The 19417-nt window shown below is 40.3% G+C and overlaps 1 long non-coding RNA gene and 1 pseudogene across 2 annotated transcripts in view; both read left to right on the top strand.

Annotated features, from left to right (window-relative positions):
• LOC149123592 (uncharacterized) overlaps window positions 1-19417 on the top strand; it is a 501504-nt gene that overhangs the window by 372738 nt on the left and 109349 nt on the right. Inside the window, exon 5 of one of the 2 annotated variants that reach the window (XR_016216959.1) lies at window positions 304-668. The exons of the other annotated variant lie outside the window; for it this stretch is intronic. This is a non-coding gene — a long non-coding RNA (uncharacterized LOC149123592). Of the gene's footprint in view, window positions 1-303; window positions 669-19417 lie in introns of those variants that run through there. 2 annotated transcript variants of the gene reach the window in all.
• LOC127491256 (U2 spliceosomal RNA) lies at window positions 15008-15179 on the top strand (annotated as a pseudogene).

The following is a 19417-nucleotide window of genomic DNA, read 5'->3' as shown; positions in this document are numbered from 1 at the left end:
AGTCAGCAAAATGTAGACCAAGAATGAAAATACTGCCTTTATTTTTTAAACTCTTTTTTTTTATTCAATCTGCTACTGAACTGTTACTAAGTCATTTACTCTTTACATTTAATTTTTAATTTTATGGTATCCTCCCCTCAAAATGAGGTTGAGTCCTAAATCCTTGTCCCCTAACATACCAGCTGCACAGTCACATAAGGAGTTTGTTTTAGTAAAAATGATTACTGGTATCTATAATAGAATTGTAATAACTCAATACTGTTTTATAAATTTTTGATTCACTCTGCATTTTTTATTTGACAGCTTGCCAAGTTCCAGTTTTTATCTGATCATCTTTGCATCAATAATACATGAGGCTGAGATCTTCTGAAAAGCAGATACTTTTTCGCCCCTCACTGAATGCTTTGCTTTTGCCAGCAAAAATATTGATTTGGATTTAATAATCTGCAGTCCTTTTGGTTTGATCACACTTAGCAGGAAATTCCAAAAAGAACCATGGCTACATATCCGCCAACATGGAATCAATTGTTTCTGTCTAATAAATGCAATCATTGAACACCTGATCCATCCTATTGCTTGCTAGATGTAATTGATTACAAGTTTGACACAGTGGAGATTAGAATGGCCACAAGTTTCCCTGTTCAGATCCTCTCAACCAAAAAGCTACAATGAAAATTCCCATGCTATGAAAAGATGTTTCTGATTGCAATTTTACATCACCTCCATCAACATATATTTTTTCAACACTCCACTCTCTTGTGATGGTAACAGTACTGCCATCTCAGCTGCTCTTGCTCCCAGCTGTTCTGTAAAAAATGACTCTGTGAACAACAGGCCCATCCCATCACCTGCCTCTAGCTTTGTTACAAATAATCAGCATCAGCAAAATGAACTTACTCAAGAACTTTAATAACGCATCTTCATCCATTGTCTTATTTTCTATCTCCATGGCAAGCAACCCAGGTTACCTTCTAAAAATCAGTTTTTCCATCTCAAACAAATGACAAAGTATTGATTAGTAATAGAATTTTGACTCAACAATTGTCAAGTAATGGAATCAGATCTCTGGGGCTACAAAGTGGACATTGACATCTTTAAAAGCTCCTCAGGTCATTTCAACTTGCGGTTCAGGTTGCAACCCAGTGTTCTAGGCATGAAGCCCCGCTACTTCAAATGTAGCTGGCTGCCATCATCGTATGCTTGTTAAAAAGGCAGAAATTTCAGGTCTACTGATAAAGAATTTGCATTTTAGCAAAACACCAATGAATTGTACGCATATCAGAGTTTGAGAAGCATTGGTCTAAACTCCTATATTTCTTCAACAAATTTGTGGAGAAATGAAATGAAAAGATAAGTTAATTTTGGGTGCAAAAATGAAACTTATGACTAATTTTTCATAATATGCATTTCCCACAAACCTTCTGAAAACCTCTCACATTACATAAGACGCTGTCAAGTTAGGCAAGCCAGTTACTAAATGGCTTGGCAGCTTCCAGTGTTTTTGGAGGAAGTGGGATTTAGGAGTGGAATTTGCCATCAGACAGTCCGAGGTTTGTACCCTGCTTATCTCAGCTACTAGTTGTGTGACTTTTAGTAAGTCTGTCTGAGTTCTAGGTTGCTTTTTTGTGTAATGATACTAACAGCGCCTGCTGTCCTGAAGCCATAATGAAAATTGATTGGAGGATTGCATGAAATGCTTAAGACAATGCCAGATGCATTGCAAGCAAGCAATATTTTTTAGTAGTTAATACTAATATTAATAAAGTACTAGTCAGAGATTGTTATGGTATGTCTAAATTTCGTTAATACTATCTCTATCTTCCTACTGAAGCCAATGGAAGCGCCTACTGAAGCCAACCCTACTGTCTCCCTTGCACTTTCAGCTCACACTTGATCCCATTCATCATTTACAGGAGGGACAACATGAAGGTTAATAGATGCCTAGACAAACAGTGCAGCAGTGAGCTCAATTTGAATGCCTTTCCTTGCTCCCAAGGCTGGGTGACTTCAGCTTAATTTTCTTTGGAAGCCACTTGTCATTGTGTGTAAAAGGACTCACAAAGCTGGCCTCCATGTGAGGCTAACTTTGTTCACCTAAATTTGGCCTGATTTGGAAAGCTTTCTTGGCTCATTCCCACCAAATCCAAACACGAATGGGAGATTTTATTAAAATGACTGGGGCTCTGCCTGCTCTGTGCTCTGAACTATTGAAAGGAGCCAAAAATGTCCCCTGGTGTCCATAGAAACATTGTTCTTATTTTTCAAAATTAATCCAGCTGAATTTGCAAGGCTGCTTCACCTCCATCAGAGCTGCAGACGGCCAGGACAAAGAGCTGTTTTGATGTTCCCAGCTGGGAACCCTGCCCTCAGCAAATACAGTTGATATAAATAAATGGTCTCTTGCCTGCCTACATTCATGCCCATCTGTTTGGAGGGCATGGTGCCCAATCAAAAGTTGCATCGATGTTTTCCACGGGCACCAGTGCCAAGGATTGACGATTTCATGGCAGCCTGCCTAAGGCTGTGAGTGCCATCTTTTCAGTCGTTGGTTCTCATCCTGGACCAGAATAGGAGCCCTGGCACCACATGCTTCATTACTGTTGATCACACCTGTTGACAAGGCTGTGCCAAACCAGAAGAAGTGAGAGAGAAAGAAGACTGCTGTGTAGGAGCATCTTTGGGCTTCCAGGGCCTGGCAAGCCTACTAAGACAGATTCTAATTAAGTAGAGAAAAGCTCTGCCCGTGGATGGATGTTCTGTTGGGGCACAAGATTGGCAGGTCAAACTTTACTCACTTTATCGCAGGGGTGGAGGGCAAGCTGCTCCCAGCTGGCAATTCTGCCCCATCTAATATAGGAAATATAATAGAACACTAGTCTTTGATGACATGAGGAACCAAATAAACCTGGGAGAATGAATCATGCTCAACCCAGTGCAATATTTCCAGCCTCCCAATTTTTACCCTCCCACTGACAACAATAAGGCCTGATGTGCACAAGTCATGTGATGTAAGACCCAGGAACTGACTGTATTTTGTGTTGGTTGAACTTGAGACAGAAAATGAAGACATTTAGGAAGAAGCATTATGTGGAGATATTTTTATACTTATCAATGTAAGTTGCCTCTGAGTTTGATAAGCACAATCAGAAATAAATTCATGTACTCAAATGAACAGAAAGTGGCAAAGCATTCTTGCAGTAAAGGTAGTTACTTGGGGTTGAGCGTTTGACCCAGGGTTAAGATGCTGGTTCGTTTGTTTGCATCCCATCTCAGAGTGCCAGGGTTGGAGTCCTGGCACTGCTCTTGAGTCCAGCCTCATGCTAATGTGCACCTGGGAAGGTAGCAGTAATGACGGAAGTAATTAGGTACCTGCAGTTCATATGGGAGACATAGCTTTAGCCTGATTCAGCCCTGGCCATTGTAGGCATTTAGGGAATGAACCAGCAGATGGGAGATATTCTGTGTGTGTGTGTCTATCTGACTGTGTGTGTGTCTCTCTCTCTATCACACAGAAAAATAAATGTTTCAAAAGACAGTAAATTACTAATCCCAGGATACTCTGTGGATCCTACAGGCCTATTAACAATGGTTTTAGCTATGGAAAACTATAGGCACAGCAGTCTTTTTAGGCATACTACCTTGTCCTGTAGAGGGAAATAGATTGAGAAACTGCTGGCTGAAATAATCAAAGTAACTTGTCTTATTTATACTTAAAAGGCATTCTGTTAGTCCGACATTTGGTTTTGATCCTAAACTCACATGCTTTATTTAATTTTGAATATGCTATCAAACCAAACTTGTGGCTAAATCTTTGTGGAAGGCTGGACAATGGTCTCCCAAGATGTCTAAGAGCTAATCCCTGGAAACTGGGAATTGCGTTGCTCTTGCATGGCAAAAGAGACTCTGTGGTTGTGATTCAGTAAGGATGTTGAGAGGAGGAGATTACCCTGGATTATCTGGGCAGGCCCGATGCTACCACAGGGGTTGCTATCAGAGTAGAAAGCACTGTGATGGGGCAGTAGGGTAAAGCATAAAGCAGCCACTAGAAGCTGAAAAGATAAAAGAAGTGAATTCTCCCATTAGAGCTTTCAAGAGGAAGCAGACTTGCTGACACCTTGACTTAAGCCTAATGAAACTGGATTTGAAATTCTTGTAATTTCTTCCGAATTGTGACATAATAAATGTGATATATATATATATATATATATATATGGAAATTTCATTTTATTTGAAAAGCAGAGAGGCAGAGAGAAATCTTCCATCTGCTGATCCACCACACAAATGCCCACAGCCAAGACTGGGCCAGGCTGAAATCAAGAGTCTGGATCTCAATCCAAGTTTCCCACATGGGTGGTGGGTACTCCAGTACTTGAACCATCACCTGCTGCCTTCTAGGGTGTGCATTAGCAGGAAGCTGGTATTAGAAGCAGAGCTGGGACTCTCACTCAGGCTTTCCCATATGGAATGCAGGTATCTTAAGCAGCATCTTAACTGCTGTATCAAATACCAACCCCGTTTTATTTTAAGCACTAAGTTTGTGTTTAATTTGTTATGACAGTAATAGGAAACCAACACAGCCTTTTTCCTCATGTAGTAGATACAGGATAACCAAAAATGGGAGAGCCCCATGACCGTACAAAACTTGGAACATACTCCTATTTTTGTTTGGATCCAAAAGACCATGATAAAAAAAATGCAGTCATGGGCTGGTGCCACGGCTCACTAGGCTAATCCTCCGCCTGTGGCGCCGGCACACCGGGTTCTAGTCCCAGTCGGGGCGCTGGATTCTGTCCCGGTTGCCCCTCTTCCAGGCCAGCTCTCTGCTGTGGCCAGGGAGTGCAGTGGAGGATGGCCCAAGTGCTTGGGCCCTGCACCCACATGGGAGACCAGGAGAAGCACCTGGCTGCTGGCTTGCAGTGCGCCGGCCACGGCGGCCATTGGAGGGTGAACCAACAGCAAAAGGAAGACCTTTCTCTCTGTCTCTCTCTCACTGTCCACTCTGCCTGTCAAGAAAAATGCAGTGGTATTGTTTTTTCCTTATTGACATGTGTAAGAATAAACTTTTTAAAATTTCCCTATAAAATCTCTTCATTCAACTTTCAACGTTTAGACCAAAGTGTGATTCAAATCCATGTAAGTACAGGTAATGCCAGCATCAGAATGCTTCATGGTAGACATTCCATTTCCAAGTACAGGTAACAGAGCAGCCTTTCAGATCTATGTTCAACTTATATGGATTTGTCCCTACTATGTGCCAACCACTGGTGATTACCTTTTGACATTTGGAATCTCTCCCCCAGCAACACAGTGGTATAACTGAGTAGATGCTGAACACACATACAGTGTCAAATAGCTGTTATTGTTGGAAGTTAATACTTAGTTTATTTTCTCAGGAGTTAACTAACACTGCAGGGCAGCTGCTATTGCTGAATGGTGTCAGCACGTGCTGGTCCATACACCCGTCCATCATTCCATACCAGCAGCTGGACCATTCACCCTGTGCCTGCCTGCAGGAGCCCTGGTCTGTAGAAAGCAGACACCAGGAGCAATTCAGACTTTACCTGTGCTTAAATTATGCTTCGCCAGGTTTAATATCTATATTACTTACAGCTTATGTTTCTTCTTCAATATGACATAAACTACACAAAGTAAACAATAAGCCTCATACACTAACTATGTACTTCAAAGTGACAAGTATCCTAAAAGGGGAAGAATTCTTAAGCCAACCTAGTTTACATTTCTGTCAAAGAAATTAAACACTGAAAAGCTTTTAAATAAAAACCGAGAATTTACCCATTCTTCTATTGTTTATTTCTGTTGAATAAAATGAAATGACACATTCTAAGCTGGTTGAATTTTATCCGTATTTCCTATCAATTGGTTTATTTGAACATTTATTTCAAGTTTTGGCATATTGAGAAAATTACCCATCATTTCCTAAAATTTAATAGTTGAACTTTATTCTTCCAAAGCTTTCTTTTAACAAGAAAATAAAATAAAAATATTTCTTGGTATAGTCCTTTTCTCAAAGCTATTTTCATTTTTTGCTTGTGATCTGAGTTTGTGATAATCTAATCATCCATTACGATGATAGCCTCAATATTTGAGATGCCTGTCAGAGTGAAATGAAAGCATTTCTGCCGAAATTCAATAGAACACAGAAGAAAATACTCTTCATTCATTCACTTATCAACATTTATTGAGCATGTAGTTGCTCTGTTATCCTTCATTTTTTTTTTTAATTCTTTCTCTTCTTTTCTCCTATGAAATTGCCACCATATTTCCGAAACTGAACCCAACGATTAATGAAATACAGCCACATCCTTAGGGATTTAGAGCTCAATAAACAATAACAATGCAGCGCAATGAGCTCTCTCATGGACGGGTGCAATAGGTGCAATTGAGGCATCAGAAGGAAAAGCCCATCTGTGCACGGGAGCGTCAGGGTAGGTTTTTCAGAGGAGGCAGTGCTTAAGCAGAGGATTCACTATGTGTTCACCAAGCATTATGGTTTGAATATGTCCCCAGAAGTTCATGTCTGAATTTGCAATTTGGGGAGTGAACTAGTGGAAGGAAGAATCTTTCTCCCCGCTGATTAAGGTTGTTAGAAGCTTTCATCTCCTTGTTGGGGTATGACTGAGGACTCTAGGTTTGTTATGGCTATTAAATGGAGGACATTGTCAGTTCCTGGGAACCACCCATAGTTCCTTGCCAAGTGGTCTTCTCCAATGTAGCCTCTTACTACATCAAGCCAATAAAAGGAATAGCTAACGAAGTCATGAAAGTGACGTCTCATCATCTTGCTATATTACATTGTTTAGAATCAATTCACCAGTTTCACCTGCACTCAAGGTTAGAGAATTATGCAAAAGCAACAGCAACATGATGGTGATTGCCTTTGTGGTGGTTCCTCCTGGGTCTGTACACCACATAGGATAATAAGACAATTGGAGAACAAATAGATAAAGAGTGTGTATGGAATGAAAAATGGTTCTATATAGCTGGCATGGGATGAAGGAGTTAAGGAAGAAGGGCCTACGTACGACAAGTCCAGGAAGATAATTATTGCTAACATTTATATAATACTCCATACCAAAGTACTTTGTATCAAATTGTGAAGTTCTTTCAGAGCCCTCCATGAGACAGATATTATCTCCACTAGAATGTGAGGAAAAAGATCTCAGCAAAATAAGATAGCTGCACTAAGACTACAGAACTTGTAAATGGAGCAGGTGGATTCAAATTGTCCAGTTTGGATTCTGTCCCTAACCATAATGCCATCCTGCCCCTTAGAGGAAGTATTCAGATCCACGAGGAAGACTATGAAGGGTTTTGCTAATGAATTTGTATTTGCTCTGAAAGGCAGTGAGGAAACATTGGAAGAGTTTGAGTTAGGGGTTTAGGTACTCAAACTGGCACACTGCCAGCACCATAGAGAGCACATCAGGGCCACAAATGTTGGTACCTGTGAGGTGAGATAAGTTACTTGAAGAATGCAGAGTCTGTGTGGTTATGGAGAAAAGCACAGACATGAGATATTTGAAGCATGTACATCATCTAAGCCAGTGATTGATTATGAAATCTGGGAATGAGCACAGCGGTGGAATTGAGGAAAAGGTCTAGGTTATGTGTCTAGGATAATTTCCTGGCTCCTGGTCTATATGATCCAATGTGTGATGGAGCAGGAAACTCATTCATGGAGCTCCAGATTACTAGGGATGGGGAGTCAGGAATTATGCTCATGTTCATGCTGCCTCTTTGGGCCCAGCACAATGCTGCCCATGGTTCTAAATGCAAACATTTGCATCTTTGCTCAGTACAAATCAATTACTATTCTGAGAACGTCATTGATATAAGCTATGCAATCCTCATAAAAGCCCTTTGAGATAGGTATTATTATTATCTGTATTTTATAAAAAAGGCAACTGAGGCACAATGTAGTTATGTAAGTTGTCTAAACTTACACACTTAGTATCACAGCCAGGGTGTGAACTCAGGTAGATTCTTTCCAGCATTCATGAGCTTATTCCTCACACTATGTCACATCCAAAAAGAAGGAAGAAAGGAGGAAGGAAGGAAGGAAGGGGGGAGGAAGGGAAAGAAGGAAGGAAGGGAGGGAGGGAGGAGAGAAGGAGGAAGGCAGGGAGAAAGGGAGGGAGGGAGTGGGAGAGAGTATCCAATAATATTTAAAATTTTATTTATTTGAAAGGTGGAAAGAAAAACAGAGAGAGATCTCTCTTCCACTGCTTCACTCCTCAAACACCTGCAACAGCCAGGATTAGGCCAGGCCAAAGCCAAGAGCCAGGAACTGAAACAGCTTACCCACATGAGAGGCAGGGACCAAAGTACTTTAGACATCACCTGCTGCCTCACAGGTGCACACTAACAGGAAGCTGGAATGGAGAGTGTAACGAAGACTTGAACACAGGGCCTGTGATATGGGATGTGGCATCCCAAGCAGTGCCATGCCCACCCTCAATATTTTTAAATGTTGTTATGTGACTTCTCTAAAGTAGTATGACTGTGATTTGATAAAACTACCAATATGCTTAATGGCCTTTGTTTAAGTCTCCACTATCACATTTGGGAAATTATATTCTAAGGATGTGCTGAAATGTCTTCAAGGAAAGTATCCTACTATTCTTGAGCCAGGCAAGCATGAGGACTGAGTTCTGTTCTTGACTCTTCCATTGTCTCTTGTATAGTACCATTTTTGGTACTAATGTGTCTTGTGTAATGACCATTTCTGGAATTAACTATTGCCTAATGTATGTCTCATTTATAATTTTCAAACTGTTTTTTACTACATAATCTCCTTTACAATTGAGATCAACTCAAAAAGGGATATTGGTCTTATTGCCATTTTATATATCTATGGACATTGAGGCAGAGGAGAAAGATCAAATTGAATCTGGAAGTTCCATTGAAAGACTTAACACTCATTCTTCCTCGTTGTAATTATCTCAAATGGTTTAGACTGTTTGCTTCCTTGTCTGGAATAATGGGGACCAGTGAGAATGCCAGACCCTGGACTGATCCTATATTTGACATAATAGCAATCATTTCTTCCTTTCTTTTTTCTGTTTTTTTTTTTTAAATTTTTTTTCAGAAACCTTTTATTGAAGCTATACAAACTTCATGCATTTCATAAATACAAATTTAGGAATGTAGTGATTCTTCCCACCAGAGAAACAACAAGGATATGAGAACATGGGACTACATTAAAAACTAAAAAGACATAGGAAAGTAAAACAACTGGCACTAAGGATTAACTAGTGAAACGGCCATCAGAGTGCAATCTAAAGAGCCTACTTATTGAATAAATAAGGTAAGGACAGAAAGTCAGGGGAACAGACGGTGACTGCTGCGCTGGCTCGGTCCTCGCCGCATGAGCACTGCCTACCTCTGTCACTCTGACCTCCTACTCACTCACCAATTCAAAATACATTTAGGAAAATTACCCTCATCAGCAGTGTGGCTTTCAAGCCACTCTATAGTTAAAGTTTTTGTTTTCTTCTTCAGAATTCACCCCTATTCTTCTTCCTTAATCTATATCAGTTATCTCATTTTCTCCCATTATTTGAAATTCATATTTTTTCTATTCTTTCCCCTAGAGATATTACCCCTTAAAAATAGGATAACTTATTTATCTTTTCCCCTTGCTCTGGTTTGCTTGCCCTTGCCCTGTCTCCTACATGACCCCTACTTCCCTTCCATTAGACTGGTCTCACCTACTCCTTCGTTAAGAAGCAGATCAGGAGTCTGATAGGCCCTGCCTCATACTATTCTCTCCTTGGCAATCCCTCCCCCCTGAGAATTGTCTAAACTTGGTAATTGGCTAAGCTTTAGTGAAAATGAGGGCTAGCACTTCCGTGGCGATGTTCCAAACAATTGTGATGTCCTTGTTGTGAGCAGGCTCTCTCTTTTGTATTCTTGACATGCATACTTTGATAGAGCAAGCTGTCCTGTTGGAGTGCTTCACATGCAAGGAAGAGAAATCGGCCACCAGTCAACAGTGGGGAACCCAGTACCTCAGCCCACGAGTGCACCATAACAAATACTCTGCCAACAACCACAAAAGCTTGAAAGAGGATTTATCCCCTGTAGAGCTCTCAGATGAGACCGCATACCTTGGCTAATGCTTGGGTTGCAGCATTGCAAGAAACCAGGAAGTAGGACATAGCTTAGCTCTGCCTATATTTTGACCCACAGAAATAATGTGATACTGTTTAAGTATGTGTGTTGTTCTAGCCAGAATTTTGTGGGAATTTGTTATGCAGCAGTAGATGACTAACATACCCCCCTGATAGGCAGCTTTCCCATACCCTAAACACCTTTCCTTTATATAGCCATCTGTACTGTACTGTCCTATTCATGGACTTAAAACACAGTATCCTAATTACGTTTGTCTTTGTTTTCTGTTACTCACTCAGCTCCATGAGGTCAGTGATCTGATTTGTCTCCTAGCACAGCATCTGAGTCCGCAATGATTGAGAGTTAAGTAATGAACATGTATCCAATAGCCCTCTCTGCTCCCCAGCCAATCCCCTGAAACTGGTACCATTTAGAACAAGAGATGATTTGGCTCCAACTACCTCAGGTAACTGCTCCAATTCTTTCTACGCCCCAGCATTCTTCACTCCCTTGAACAATGTATCCATAGAAGAAATGGGAAAGGCAGATTTTAAACACATTGCCTTCTTTGATCTTCGCGGTTAATCTTCCAAATGAGGTATCAGGGTCCAGTGTACTTAAGGGCACTTGTGTCTTGTGTTGAGTTGTGCAGTTGTAAGCTGTTGTAGCAGAGTTAACATTAGTGTCCAAGTATGTCCAATTTTTGATCCCATGCAAATCTCTGTGATAGTTATGCCTTAGGTTCCCTACACAGTAGGATCCTGTCCAAGTGAAAATGATGACAAAGAGAATGCTCACCAAAATCCTTACCGAGTTCCTATCAGGTGACAGGTGTTATTCTAAACCCTTTCATTGTACTTACTCACAAAACTCACAAAAACTACAAGGGGCAGGTGTTATTATTATCTCCATTTTACAGAAAAGATAATTGAGACAAAGAAATTTAAATAACTTGCCCATGTTTGCACACCTGAAAAGTGGCAGAGGACTGATGCTACTCAGATGGACTCAGATTAGAATCAACCTGCTTTGAGAGACACAGTATGCGGAGTAGAATGACAGCTCACTGCTCCCATGCATTTAATCTTGGCTTTCAAAAATAAAATTAATCCATTTCTCTTTTGTTAATGAGCATCAATTTTTCTCTGGAGAGCAGACCCCTCCTGGTGTGGCTCCTCATTGCAATGTAGGGGCTCTAATTAAATCTATGCAAAGCACACACAAAAAGGAAATAATGAGAATCTGGAATTCAGAAAGACACAACTCTGATAGCTGCCCTGAAAACAATCTGGCCAGATTTTGTCCCTTCTTTTTAGCATCCTATGCCTGTGAGCAATGGGAAGGAAATGCAAAACATAAATTATTTTTTTTTTGCGAGAAGAAAGCTGAACTGTAATATTTTCTCAAGCAGGGTGGGGAAAGCAGTGCATTATGTTAGCCTCCAATTCATTTGTTGAGAAGAATTTAGGAATTTAATTTTACCTTTTTTTAATCAGTTGTCATTAACACAGAAAATTAAATGCAAGACTTACAATAAAAGAGCAGCTCTCACCCTGCCCCTCAGAAGCTACCCCTTTAATGCCTTTTTAGCTATTTTTCTTGATATTGATATTGATATTTCCAGATAATATTATTTCACTTTTGGGCATCGTTCTGATAAAGGATTTATCATTGGCATTTTAATATCAAGTTAACATTTGCTTTTCAAGCATTTCCTCAAGAATAAAGAAAAGAAGGCAAAGGGTTAATAGTTCCTCCACCAAAAAGAGAACATGCATGTTTATACAAAGCTTCCTGAGATAGATAGGCTAGGTAAAGAGAATAGCTATATGAGACAGTGTAAGAGCAGGAACTGAGTAGATAGGAAAAATACCTGTCACCACTTTGGAATAAAATATGCAAATAAAAGCAAGCTTGAGGTGCCATTTAAAATTTAATAGATTTACAAAAAGAAATTTCAGTGAAACATCCAATGCTGGTGTGGTTGCTGTAAATTGAAACATGAATTTTTCTAAAATAATACCTTTGAAAAATCATTATGATAATATGTACCAAGTAACATAAAAATGGTCATAGCCATTGATCAAATAGTCTAGCTCTGGAATCATCATAAGGAAATAGTAAAACATAAGCCAAAAACCATTTATGCCAGTATGTTCATGTAGCATTAATTATGAGAAAGAATGAGAATGGATATAAGAAAGAGAGTAGATAGATAGATGATAGATGGTTGATAGAGAACTAGTTTAAGCAGTGTTTAAATAAATACACATCATTAGATTAATATTCAGTTATTAAAAATGATAATAATGAAAGCTATATAAAAATGTGAAAACTGATTTTCTGTTAACTGAACAAAGCTAAGCACAAAATGGATTTTTTATCCATATATAAACACATAGGAGGGGTAGTAACAATGCAAAGAACATAGGTGACAGAACGGTAGGGCCTGATTCCAGTTTAGGTCCTTCATTGATGAGCTGTGTCCTTGAGCCATAAAAACAATAGTCTGAGCCTCACTTGTTGCCACTATAAAATTAGAAGAAATTATCAACCTTCTAGTGTTGATGTAAACATTAGGGAAATACATAATTAGCAACTAATATAGCACCCTACATATTGGAGTAAATGCTCAATAGATGGGTACAATTATTGCTAACATATAGACCAAAACCAGAAGGCAAAATTCAGGAGAGTGGGAGAGGTGTGATAAGGAGATAGAACTATATGCCATTTTGTCCCTTAAAATTTATACATGTATATAAAGTGTTGATATATATAGTCTTCTGAAAGTTGGTGGAACTGCATATTATGGAAACATTATGCATGGACTTCAAATTTTTTTGCACCAAACTAAATTATCTTTTAATTCCATTTTCCATGAACTTTTTGAAGTAACCTTCTGTGGGTGTGCTTGTGTGGGTGTGTGTGTGTGTGTCTGTATGGGGCTATGTTAAGGGGATAGAATGATGGATGCTGTTTTATCTCAATATGTAAGAAATATACATGTACAAATACAAAGGTAAATATGTATAATACAAGATATATATACTATAATATAAATTACATACATTTATACTGTTTGTAAATATATAAAATTGATGAGTAATTACACTCACATACATACATATACACGTGGACAATATATATCCTGAAGCATTTTAATTCAACATAATTATACAATGTCTTTGTCAGCAGGTAAATGTCTCCGAAGGTGTCACAAAGAAAAAAAGCTTGGAGTGCAGAGAAAGCAAGGTTGGGAGCCTGGGTCTGTTACACTTCTGTTGTCTTTTTATTGTCCTTGGCTCTGTCAGCTCTTTGTTCTCCTGTGGACAATTGCTGCTGGAACTGGTGCATTCCTGCTAAATGGCATTTTAACCCCAGTATTCCCACAACTTTATGCTATTTCCTTAACAGACATTTGCATGGCAGATGGCGCAAATGGCCTAGCAAATATATACTGGGTCAATGTTAAAAAACTGCCAGATTGATGGCTTTGTTGGCTGTGTGCCTCCGAACAGCCACTGACTGGAAATTGCACAGAGGCTCAATTTTCCAGAGCAACTTGTGAGCTTTCTGTCCCTCCCTTGCTATGGGTGATCAGTAGGACAGGTGAAGATGGGGCCAGTCTGATTGGCTTCACTTTTAAATAGACATTGATATGGGCAGATGGGTTGGCACACAGTGTGCTGAACTGGGAGCAAAACCTGCCTATTTCTAATCCTGCCTGCATCAGATTTGTCAGGGTTGGAAGCCAAAATCTTAACCTGTTCATTTCCATCGTGTTCCTTGGAGTAATACTAACCCTTCAAGGAGTGTCATGAAGACTGATACAGAATTATAGCAGAACATTTAAACAAAGTGGTTGAAGAAAACTTATTTACTAAACACTTCCCAGTCTCTAACTGTTCTAGGGAAAAAGAAACCACTGGCGTGACTTTTCTTTACCTGTTCCTTGTCCCTCAGGACTCCCGTCTCTGTAGCACAATGTTTACATTCATAAGCTTCTCAACCAGACTTTCATAAGCTCCTTAACAATGGGGGAAAAATCTCACAGATCTTTGTTTTCTTCTTAGCGCTTTGTTGGAACCCTCACCCATGCTACTTAGTGCCTAGTAAATATTTGCAAAACTAGTACCGCCGGCATGATTCATAATGCTATTCAATAGCCATTCCAGTCCTTAGCAAAACTTCTGCCCTGGCCCACCTTGACCACAGCCCTCCTGTATCAATATTGGAGTATCAATAAATAGCTGTGAACAGGACATGCTATGGAGATAAGGTTCTACCCGGACCTCTCCTTACCTTCTACATTACAATCCTCACATCTATGGTCTTGGATTTTCCTATCCTAATGGTCCTGAGTCCACTTCTAGAGCCCAAATGGGCCTCTTTCAAGGGAAGACCCTCTTCCCATTTCTCTCGAGGGAAGACTATGGTGCTAACGTTTGCAGCCATAGACTTCAAGGGAGGCCGAAAGGTTGCTGTTTCCATGGGAGAAAGGGCAGATGTAGAGCTCAAGTCTGGGAATGTGAGCCAGGAGTGCACAATCTGTCTGATGTCCCTTCAGTGCAGGATGGGCTGCAGGTTCCAAAAGAGGATGGGTGTGTAGCAAGCTATGTGCTGATGAACCCTGTGCAGCTGTGTTCAGGAACTGTACTCTGATGAACCGAGGGTTCTAATTGTGGACTTGGCCTTCCGTGTTCCAGGCCAAGGGAGGACTATATGAGAGGGTATGTTTTTCAATGTAGACATAGCTTTTGAATATGTGGGCATAAAGTAGATGGGCTTCCATTTATACTCTTACTCCTGTATCCCACAAATTGTAAGGGCAGATTGATGTCAATGAATTCAACTTACAAAATAGTTGAGATTGGCTTCTTGGCCTTTGGGCTAAGATCAAGTGTAGTATCTGTTCTTATCAGTTTAAAATAGTGTTGGGATACAGAAGATGATACCAATCCCTACATTTTATCAATTTATTCAACCTTCCTATGTATCTTTATATGTAGGAAATGACAGCAAAGCGGAGGAGGAAACTCTTCTATGTATATCACACCAGGGAGACTTTCCTTATATAAGCCTGAAGCCATATCTTGACTTTTTTCAATATTGATAGGTGCTGGTTCAGTTAGAGAGGCATCTGAATTATAGAGTACTTTGAAAAACAACGTGCTTTTAGTACATGTAATCACCAACACAGTTCACCCACTAAGTATTTCCTAAGTTGAAGTCCTATGGGCCTCCTTTACTAAAAAGAAAATTAGCTCATTAATGGCTCTGAATGAAGTGAGGTGAAACGGTTCTTACAGCACTTGAAAATATTTTCTGAAACAGCCTAACGTTTCAACTGTATTCTTGAATATGACTAATTTGCTTCGGTCATTCACCCCCTGACCTTTTGTTTTCCAAGAGAAGGTGAATGTCAGTCTAGTCTAGGTAAGAGTGATCACCAATTCCAAAATGAGCAGGGCCCAGCTGGCAAGGCTCAGTGGTACTGATTGTCAGCTGTGAATGTGACAGTTCAGGTAAGATTCCAGACCCAGTGTCAAGTGTCTAATCTTTCCTTTAGGAGGAAACGTTTAGTAGAGATCATCAAGATAATGATTATTACAATTTATAGAAACATTTTATTGTTCTTTTTCAAATGATTTTTAAAAATCCCTCTATAAGCAGGAAGAAATTAAATTCAGAGGGGAAAACAAGAGCTTTATAGACCATCTGCTCAGACTTTCAAATTTAAATTTTATACATAAGAGCACATTAGCTGTGGGGAAAAGATGCACTCACATTTTGTAGCTGTCTGAGCAATGGAGAAATTTTCCTCTTTGGGCTTTCTGTATGGAAGGGAAAGGAGTCGTTCTGCTGAAGAAAATGAAATGGTTTCAGTCTGGGGAAAATTTGCTTCTCACCATTTTACATTTATGGATTGCTGAAGTTATACAGCTGTGTGTAAAATATGAAATAATGACCCACACTTCAGGAGTTCGCAGGCGACATCAGACAAACAGTATCTGTGGGCACCTCATAAAGGGAAAACACAGGTGATGGCAGCCTACTGGTGACGGCGAGTGATGAGATGGCAAGGGGTGGATTCCCGGGGTGACAGGGGCCCACTTGTGGGGAAAGGAGCCACTCAGAGTGAGGAGCAGGAGTGCCCTGTGTCCCCTCATCCTGAGTGCAGGTGCAGACCTCAGAGTCTGCAGCAATCTGCCCTCTCGTATGAAGACAGGGAATGGTGGGACCAAGGTGACAGCATAAGAGGCCAAGGTCAGCCTGAGCCAAGAAGAGGTGACAGTCACACTGCTCACTGACCCCCATGAGCCACAGCTGGCCGCTTTCCTGGAAGTACAGTGGACAGCGCTTGATTAGGTCAGGCTTCTCCTGCTGGCTCAAAACCTACCTGTCTGACGCCCTGTGACAGGCAGGAAGAAAGGTCACAGCGAACACGGAGACAATTAACGGCGCTACCACAGCTTTTCCCCACTGCCTGCCTCCCTCTCTGCTATCATCAGGGAAACCTCCATCTTCATTTGGTAAAATGAAGCTCGGCAAACAAACCATGTCTGTTTCTTTCCCTCTCTTTGTTTTGCTGTGAAAAGATAAAGGAGGCAAAGTGATGGAATGAATGCTGACCTCAGTAGATAACACCAGGGTCTCTTACAGCCCACCCAAAGAGCTGACATATTAAAGCAACGAGTTTAGACAGGAACTGAACCACGTCTGAAAAATCCTAATTGAGAAAGAACAGTTCAAGGGGAAAGTGAACTGAGGGTCATGAAAAACCAATTAAATTCGTGTGATTTGGTACTATTTTAGAAAAGCCTAGGAAAGCTTAAATTATCCTGTGATAAATAAATGATGGGGAACACGGAAGCCAATAGAAATAATAAGCATTGAGAATCAAACTTCACTCAATCATAAGACCTTAAAAGCAAAGTTGCATAGTGGTTCAGGTTCAATAGTCAGACTACCTGTGTTTTAATTTATGATTCCCAGCTTCTAGCTGTATGACTTGGAATATGTTACTACTTTCTCGATATGTTTCCATTCCTTCATCTGTAAAAGATTGCTAATGATAGTACTGCCTTCGTATAATTTGTGGAGGATTTAATTATATAATTAGTGCTTAGCAGGGACAGGCATTTGGCCTAGTAGTAAAGATACCTGCGTCAGAGTACGTGGGTTGGTTTCTGGCTCTGGCTTGACTCCAGTTTGTTATTAATGCAGACCCTGGGAAGCAGTGGTGATGGCTCGAGTAACCAGGTTCCACATGGGAGATCTAGACTGAGTTTCCAGCTTCTGGCTCCAGCCTGGCCTAGCCCGTGCCACTGTGGCAATTGGGGAGTAAACCAGTGGGTGGGGGCTCTTTCTGTCCATCTGTCTCTTACTCTTTCTGTCTCTATCTGCATTTCAAATAAATAAATTTTTAAAAATGCTTAGCACATTTTTAGCAGTTTCTGAACATTTTTAAGTGCTCAGTAAATATTAGGTATTTTAGTCTCACTACATTTCAGTGAGTCCTAGGTTTCTTTCCAGAACATGTATTAGTTTAAACAGGGGTGCGGAACGTCCAGCCTGCAGGCCATATAAGGCTCACAAAATCATTTGGTTTGGCCCTGCCAAAGCAACTGCCAGCAGCATTCCTAACTCAATAAATCTATAACACACTAATTTTTAAGTTGATAATTTTGTATGGCCTGCAAATGATGTTATAAATACCGAGAAAAAAGGTAGGGGAAGGAAAAGAAAAGGGAACTTTGTCTTCATGTGTGATCACCTAGGTTGCTCAGTTTTAGGATATTTTTGGTTTTTATCTCCATTTAATATTTTGTGTGAGCAAGTCCCTTCAGTTTTTTTAAGCCATCGTAAGGTAACAGATCCAGTGTGTTTTCCCAGCTAGTGAAGATTCTTGGCGCTAAGTGGATGATTCTGCCTCTTCTTGAACCTTTTCAAATTCTGAGCTCTTCCCAACCCATAGTCTTTTACAACTTCGGGTGTTTCAGAGAATTAGGAAGTTCTTTTCTATGTTGTCTGATTTCCATCGTTTGATCTTAGCTGTGCTCTCTACATATAACAAAAAGTCATTGTATCTCTTGAGATGATTGGAGGCAAGCGCCAGATACTGGAGACCCTGAGAAGTGAAGCAGCATCTTGGTGAGGTATTAAGCCGCTTGCAGAATAGAGAAGGCTGGAGAAGACTCAAAAGAGAAGGACAGGAAATAGAGTTGTTATAAAGATCCTGACTATGGGAGCAACTTGACTCTCTCCCAGTGGGTTCTCACAGTTACTCTAAGGTGTGGCCTCTGCTGTCCCTGTCCAACATGGAGAGTGTCCTTGTTTACCATCCTCTGTCCAAGAGTGGGACTTGCGAGGGCACAAACCACCTTAGACATCCTCTACTGAGCTTAGTGAGCGTGGATCTGTAGTCACCATCCTTCCATGAATATGTTGCAAAATTGATTTGCTTTCAGAGCACCCATGACTCAAGGTTTTTATTGATCTTTCAACCAAAGTGAATCGCAAGTTAGGATTGCCAGATTTAGCAATAAAATTTGGAATATCCAGTTACACTTAAATTTCAAACAAACAATGAATATTTAGTACAAATATGAGGGTACCTCAAAAAATCCAGGCCTAGTGTTTTCATAACATAGTTTTCATGAACTTTGTGAAAAGCTCTCTATGCAGAGATTTCAAAATGTTTTTGCACCAAAGTCAACGTAGATTTTAATTCCATTTTCACTAACTTCTTGAAGTTCCCTCATGTGTCCCATGGATTTTCTCTGGTAAATCTTATTTAAGGTTTTTTTGTTTTGTTTTGTTTTGTTTTGTTTTTTAATAGACTTTGTGGTAAATAATATACAGAGTACAAAAATATAATGTATGTGAGCAAAATTGAGATTTTAAGATTTGATTATTGTTTATAGCTCTTGTTTATAATCTTGAGAAATAGTGGTTTTTCTACTTACTACTTGTTGAATTCTTTATTTAGTGGATGGTTAAGTTTGTGATTATAAAATCAACTGAAACTATGTCATAGTAGAAATGAAAAGAGAGGGGCCGGCGCGGTGGCTCACTTGGTTAGTCCTCCGCCTGCAGTGCCAGTATCCCATGTGGGCACCGAGTTCTGGTCCCAGTTGCTCCTCTTCCAGTCCAGCTCTCTGTTGTGGCCCGGGAGGGAGGTGGAGGATGGCCCAAGTGCTTGGGTTCCTGCGCCCTCATGGGAGATCAGGAGGAGGCTCCTGCCTCCTGGCTTTGGGTTGGTATGGCACCGGCTGTA

Source organism: Oryctolagus cuniculus, chromosome 11 (assembly GCF_051225735.1).
Source record: "Oryctolagus cuniculus isolate XC-2025 breed Fujian yellow rabbit chromosome 11, ASM5122573v1, whole genome shotgun sequence".
Lineage (NCBI taxonomy): Eukaryota > Metazoa > Chordata > Mammalia > Lagomorpha > Leporidae > Oryctolagus > Oryctolagus cuniculus.
This window is presented reverse-complemented; position numbering and strand designations above follow the sequence as displayed.